Raw genomic sequence first — 7,653 nt, 5'->3', positions numbered from 1 at the left:
TGATTTTATTTTGTTTTATTTTATTTTTTTATTTATTTGTTTTTATTTCAGCATATTATGGGGGTACAGATGTTTAGGTTACGTATGTTGCCCTTGTTAACTGATTTTATATTAGGAAAACTGTCTATTAGTCACTTCTAGATGGATGGGGAAGGAAGTATTTATTTAATATTTGGAGCCTCCCCGATCCTGTAACAATATATGAATAATTTATTTACCTAAATTTTCTTTCTTTCTTTTTTTTTGGAAGGACATCGCTTTATTCTAATTACCTCACAAATAACATCATAACAGCTGGTTTAAGGAGGCCATGCCAACATTTACCCAGCCCCCAATTCTTTATCATCTCAATGAACTTCTACACAGTAAGAACACCCTCTTCCACTGCAATTCTGAAGCAAGGAAGCTATTAAATGACAGAGGAGAGGTTTAACTGATGGTTTTATGCTTTATACGTTCACTATCAGTTACTACATTAACTTACTCTTGAGAGCTGATTTTTCCATTTCTTCAATTTGAACGATTAGGATAATCCGTTTGCAAGTCTGCACCGTTTCAGCACTTCACGGAAACCCTCACAGACCTCTGGTGCTGGGCACAGTCCAAAAACTGTTTTATCTCATAGAAGCAAGGGCACACCTGCTGCTGCTGTGTGGGCTGGCTTCCCTGAGGCTCCCGGTAAGTGATGTCAGGGTTTGAGGGCTCGGCATTATGTCCTCCGCTGAAGCCCCCAGAGATGGCATGACCCAGTGTGTGCCCGACTGCAGAGCCCACAGCCACACCAGCTGCAGTGGTTGCCATCTGGGCCATCAGACCTGGCTGCCAGGGCGCAGCAGCAGGTGAGCCAACTGCAGAGGGCGGGGCTGCCGCTGGCGGCTGAGATGCTAGTGCTGGCCTGGGTGCAGTTCTCATCTGAGCTGCCTGGCTGGCTGAAGGGGCCATGCGGGACCTGCGGCTGCGGCTTCGGCTTCCACGTGGCATTGTAAGTGCTGGGGGCGGGAAGGGGGTTCGGCCCCTAGAACTGTAAAGATCTGCGAAGAGCCCAGCCAGCCTACCTAAATTTTCTTGAAAGCACCTCTTAGAGTTTCCAAACTTCACAAGAGTTTGTTTTTTTTTTAAAGAAGTGCTCTATGATTTATATTTGGTAATTGAAAATAAAGGAATTTCTTTAGATTTTTCAATTACCCATAAAATCCTCTAGTTACAGGGGGACAAATATCTTCTTTTTTGCTTCTGAAAAGAACTGTTGTAATTATTAGCATCTGTTATCTCCCAATACATATTGTGCACTTCACTTGCAAAGATAATGTTCTCAATCCATCATGAATATATTAATCTATATAATTGGAGTGGTTTTTACAGGGTGAAAAGAATGTCAAGAATGTTTAACATCTCTGAGGCTCCATAACCTCATTTGTAAAACAGACCAAACCAGGGACACCTATCGCATAGAGACCCAGGGCTGGGTAGGTGAGAAAACGTTAACCCCTTCTGCTCAGAGTCTGGCCCATCATAGGCAAACAAACGTTCGTTGAATGAGGCATCTGTGTATTACTTCCCAGGTCCATTTTGCTCTCCCAGAATGCTTTCTTAAAATCATGTAGCAGGCAGATTATATAAATTGTCCCTGGGATTTAATCATAGGAAATTCTCCTGACAAAGTACATTTTGGAGTATTTGGCCCAGGAACATAGCCAGTGATTTTGCAAGCATATCTCTCCAGCAAAAACAAGGCCTCTGTACAAAGGAACGTCTCATTCCTTTGGCTTCTTGTCTGCTTTGGTTTGTTCAAACTTCTGCAGACGTTCAAGCTCAACCAGAAAGAGACTGGGGTCTAAACTCTAAACCCACGGTCTTCCTAATTGAGGACACTGAGGTACAAGGGAGACAAAATGTGCAGTTTGCTCAATAACAGGATGTCAAAAGGAGAAGAAGCCAGGGCGTGGTGGTGCGTGCCTGTAGTCCCAGCTACTCAGGAGCCTGAGGCGGGAGGATCGCTTGAGCCCGGGAGTTCAAGGTTACAGTGAGCTATGACTGCACCACTGCACTCCAGCCTGGGTGACAGAGAGAGAGATCTTGTCTCAAAAACAAAGTCAAAACAACCAAAAAAAAAAAGAGGAGAAGAAAAAGACTTTTCAGCTTTCTTACTCCCCTGCCCCCTGCACCTGAGGAATTATGCCAAATCAAGAAATAAATTTCCTAAATAAAGAAATGATAGAGAAACTTGTCGATTTTAGGCAACCCTTCAGTGTATAAAGAAGAGGTAGCAGCTTCTAAGAGTGAGCACTTGGAATGTAGACTGTAGTTCTACACAGCAACAGCCGTAGCCAAAGAGTCTGAACGAGGTTTTTCTTCCCCACCCGACTAATCCTCCTTCTGTGTCTGTTAATGGATACATTTTGTACCTATATGAAACTGGAAAATACTATAACAAAAAAATAAATAAACATATTATGTTGATATGATTTATTTTAGTCTTCCAGTTAATACATGTGCCATAAAAGTTTAAAGTAATTAAGAGAGAGTTTTCATTTTTTAAAAGCCTAACCCAGCTATATTTGATGAAATAAAAAAGAAAAGAAATTTAAATCAGCAATGGTATAATTATTGTCCAAACAGACTGTAAATGTTGATATGCCAAATAAGACACCTGGGTAGTGTGTATGTTCCAGTTTCACATAGATAAAACGTTTTATAGGGAAAGAACTGAAACCAAAGGGAAATAACTTTAAGGCACAGGCTGGTGTCAGCTCTGGAAATTTTCTTACATCCCTGCAAGTTGTCATTCCAAACCTCTTCCCACAAATTGAATTTTAATGTACACACAATTGGTTTACTGAATTAATAGGTTTTCCCCCTAAATCTGCCCTAATTTTAGCAGTCTTTGAATAATTCATACACCACGTATTTGTTACATGGCTACTAGTTCCAGGCACTGTTCTAAGAAGTGAACAAAATAGACCAAGAACCTGTATTCAGGGAGCATATATTCTAGTGGGAGAAGGACAGGCAATAAACCAGAAAATGAGGAAATATGTAATCTATCAGATGCTAATAAGTGCTCAAATAAAGCAGAATAAAAAAGATGGGGATCAACTTCTAGGTGTATACCCAGGAAAAATGATAACATATATCTATATAAAAATTTGTTCACAAATGTTCTTAACATCATTATTCATAATAGCCAAAAAGTTGAAACAACTCAAAGGTCCATCTACTGATGAATGAAGAAATAAAATGTAATATATCCATACAATGGAATATTATCTGCCAAGAAGAAGCAATGAAGTACTGATATATGCCACGACATGGATGCTCTTGAAAACATTATGCTAAATGAAAGAAGCTAGTCACAGAGCAGTACATATTGTATATAATTCCATTTATATGAGAAGTCCAGAATAGGAAAATATATAGAGACTGAAAGAAGATGAGATTAGTGGTTGGCTATAGTTGGGGGATTGGGGTAATTCATGTGTGGAGGGTGGTGATGACCAAAGGCTGCAGGCTTTCTTTTTGGGGTGATGAAAATGTTCTGCAATTGAGCAGTGATGGATTCACAACTCTGTGATTATACTAAAAGTCAACTGTACACTTTAAATGGGTGAATTGTATGGGATGTGAATTATACCTCAATAAAGCTATTTTTAAAATAATGGGGAATAGTGTGGTGGGAGTGGGCTGCTACTGTTTTGTGAAGGGTCAAAGAAGGTCACTGACAAAGTGACATTTGTTCAGAGACTGCAAGGAATTGAGGAAGTGAGCCTGTGGATACCTGGGAGAACAGCATTCTAGACAGAAGAGACAGCAAATGAAAAGGCCCTGTGGTGAGTAAAAGATTGAGATGCTGACAACTAACCTACAAAGGAAAACCCATCAGGCTAACAGCAGACTTCTCAGCAGAGACCTTACAAACCAGAAGGAATTGGGGCCCCATTTTTAGTCTTCTTAAACGGAACAACTGCCAGGCAAGAATTTAGTATCCTGAAAAACTAAGTTTCATAAGTGATGGAGACATAAAGACTTTTCCAGATAAGCAAACACTAAGGGAATTTGTCACTACTAGTCTTGCCCTACAGGAAATGCTCAAAAACGCATTATACATGGAAGAGCACAACAGATACCCACCAGTATAAAAATACCCAGAAGTTAAAGCTCATAGCTCTTATAAAACATACCCAAGAGAGGAAACAAAACAAGAAGGTACCATCCAACGTGATGAACAGAACAGTATCCCACAAATGGATGGAACTGGAGACCAGTATCCTAAGTGAAGTATCTCAGGAATGGAAAAACAAATGCCACGTGTTCTCGCTAATAAGTGGGAGCTAAACAATGGGCACAAAGAGAAGTATAGGACATTGGAAACCAAGAAGAGCAGTGGTTGGGAGGGGGGTGAAGGATAAAAACTTACCTATCAGGTAGAATGAACATTATTTGGGTAATGGGCACACTAAAAGCCATGACTTAAGCATATACAAGGTATCCATGTAATAAAACATTTATGTCCCCTTAATATTTATATTGAGATGCCAGAGGAAGAGCAAGTAGGTCACATGGCTATAGAGAAAGCAAGAGGAGATTAGAGAGTTAACCAAGTGGGATGGGAGCACGTTGGCCAGGCTTGTAAACCACTGAACTTTGGCCTTGTTCTGAATGAGATGGGCAGCCACTGGAGAATTTTGAGCAGAGGTGTGGCATGATTTTTCACTCTGCTGTCCCTACAGTAGATCAGAAAATTAACTGGTTTCATAACAGTATTCAAAGAAAAATTTTGGCTTTACTTCTGTACTTAAAAGTTCAGAATATAAACAGAACCCAAGCAGGGGTCCCTTCACCCAGGCCTGCTGAGAGCGTTGCCCGGGCGTCACTGTCAGAACCAGGGAAGAGCCAGGAGGGAGCTGAGAGCTCTGAGGCTAGATCTGGTCTAGTCATCATATGGTCTTGGCAAGTCTTGTAAAAACTTTCTTTATGAGAGGAGACAGCCATCAGATTAACCAGTAATTGTATTGGACACTAAGAATGCCAGGCCATAAAAGGATTATCTAATATAACTGGAAGCTTCTGAGACCAGTGATAGAGAGGCACACTGGAAGCTGACTTCTGAGTCCCTGCCTAGATCAAAGGATAGGCGGAGGGAAGATAAGTTACTGAGTTCATGGACTTTAAAATTCATTTATCTGTTCTTAGCTTCTCTCTCTGTATAATGCTTTCTACCAAGAGACACTGGAAGAATGGATGAGGGTAGAAAGGGAGGTAGAAGGAAGGAAGTGATGAAATTTATTTATTTTAATGATGACTTGTAATTATCTTGTTGTTTTTCAGAACTAATTTTAAAATATTTGTTTCCTCCTTTACCTGTCAAATCAAACTGCTTGAAAAATACATTCTAAAAAAATTCTGTTTTCCGTGGGTGAAGTTTAAGGAACAGATTTTTCCCCCCTTTAAAATGTATTCTTCTTAGCTAACTTCATTATTGACAACTTGCATTTACTTAAATAAAAGAAATAATAGGGCCACATACAAGATATTTTGACAGAATGGCTAATGGTCTGGTTACTAGAGAATTATGTTACAGGAGGTGAGAAATGCCCTCTCGAGTCCTATTGTTCTCAGTATCCCAGATGGCATTCGACAGGGAAACAGGAAATGCTACTTGAATGGATGAATTTAGAGTGCTAGGTAATGTATTAAATACTTTTTCTGGACTTCTAAAAATGAGCCACCCAAAATGCAACCAATAAAACTGTACATACTCTAGAAAAAAATATGGATAATTAAGGTGAATAACCTACTGTAGGGAGATTTCTCCTTGAGTGTGCTCATTATTCTTGAGAGAATTGAAACGAATTTGGGGAAAGAAGTCCCTGAAGTCGGTTTTATCAGGGGATCAGGGACCAGACGGAATAGATTACGTGTTCTGGAGGCTCATGGATCCAGGTGAAGAGGTGTGGCATTTGCAGGGTTAGGATGTAAGGTGAGCTCAGGGACTAAGGTTGTGCAAGTGGTCTGAACAAGGGATCAGCTTTTATCTTTTCCCATCTTTGACTACACACTCTTTCATTAACTCTCTATTCTTCTCTCTTGTCCTCTTTCCCTCTCTCCCACTTTCTCTCTCTTCTCTGTGTACTATTATACCAAATTGAAGCCCGTTTTTATTGACTGCTGTATCTACTGAAAAAAGTTTTATGTCCCTGTGTATATTTTTTTCATCCATTCTTCTGCAGTTTGCCTGGTAAAGAAAACAAAAACAAGAAACAGTAAGCTCTGTGCTAACTTTTAAAAATGGCCAACTGAAAACAGTTTTATCTTATAAGTAGATTCCTTCTTTTTAGTGGGTCAATGGCTTTTGACAAGGAAAAAACAAAATAAAACCTTCCCATTGGCTCCAAATTTACATAAAAGTGCTCAAAAAGATTCCTTCAGTTAAGAAGAAAAGTGATTAATTAGCAAGGGGAGACAGCCACACTATTTATGTTATATACTAGACAGATATTGGCTAGGTATGGCAGCTCATGCCTATAATCCCAGCACTTTGGGAGGCCAGGATGGGAGGATCACTTGAGGCCTGTAATTCAAGACTAGTCTGGGCAACATAGCAAGACCCCACCTCTACAAAATTTTTTTTAAAAAATTAGCTGGGTGTGGTGGCACACATCTGTACTCCTAGCTACTTGGGAGACTGAGGTAGGAGGATCACTTGAGCCAAGAAGTTTGAGGCTGCAGTTAGCTGTGATCACACCACCGCACTTAAGCCTGGGCCACAGAGTGAGACCTTGTCTCTAATAAATAAGTAAATACATAAAGACAGAAACTGATTTTTGATAAGGAAGCAAGCAGCTGTAAACACTGACGTTCAGCTTTCATGAGAGTTGGTTGCTCTATTTTAGGGTTCTTGCCAAAGCTGGAGCAGGTGCTAATTTTTTTCTTTCTTTTTTAATCGCTCATAGATCACAGGGGTTTAACTGGCCAGGACGAAGCTGAGGCTCAATGGGCTTAAGCCCAAATGGGCTGTTGTTCAGGCAGAACAATGACCAGACCAGCTTGATGCTCTGATACAATTCTCAAAGCCCTTTGAAATAGTTGGCTAGGCAGACTCCCACTCATGTTAAAATTGGAATCGCACCTGCCACATCCAGCATGTGTTAAGTTTCTGAAAATACTAGAGAAGGAAGATAACAAAAATATTCATACCAATGTCCTTAAGGAGACTATAGTTCTAGGACTCTGCAGTGGGGGTGAGAGGGTAAGGCGGTAAGAATAATCAATCGCCTTTGTTTTCAATATATTCCAATTAATACACGACTGAGAGAGTTTTTTGAGGCGAATCATGGCAAAACATTTTTCCCCACCTCTTCTTTTCAAGTATAAATTTATTTTGCCAAACTTCTGAGTCCCTTTACTTCTTTTTAAAATTTTACTTAGAGCCAGGTGCAGTGGCACACACCTGTAGTCCCAGCTATTTGGGAGGCTGAGGCAGGAGGATCGCTTGAGCCCAGGAGTTCCAATCCAGCCTGTGCAATACAACAAGACTCTGTCTCTATAAAAAAATAAAATAAAAAATTTGACTTAAATTTTTACTCAAAATTTTGCTAAGAACAGAAAGCAACACAGAAAGATGGAAGAAAATAGAAAAAAATTAGCCAGGTGTGG

At 40.0% G+C, this 7,653-nt stretch overlaps 1 pseudogene; it reads right to left on the bottom strand.

Moving 5' to 3' along the window:
• Positions 1-555: 555 nt before the first annotated feature.
• On the bottom strand, positions 556-981 carry LOC105822687 (annotated as a pseudogene).
• Positions 982-7,653: the final 6,672 nt, after the last annotated feature.

This window comes from Propithecus coquereli, unplaced genomic scaffold, assembly GCF_000956105.1.
Source record: "Propithecus coquereli isolate 6110/MARCELLA unplaced genomic scaffold, Pcoq_1.0 Scaffold63, whole genome shotgun sequence".
Classification (NCBI taxonomy): domain Eukaryota; kingdom Metazoa; phylum Chordata; class Mammalia; order Primates; family Indriidae; genus Propithecus; species Propithecus coquereli.
The sequence above is the reverse complement of the archived record's forward strand: the minus strand, read 5'-3'. Positions and strand labels throughout refer to the sequence as shown.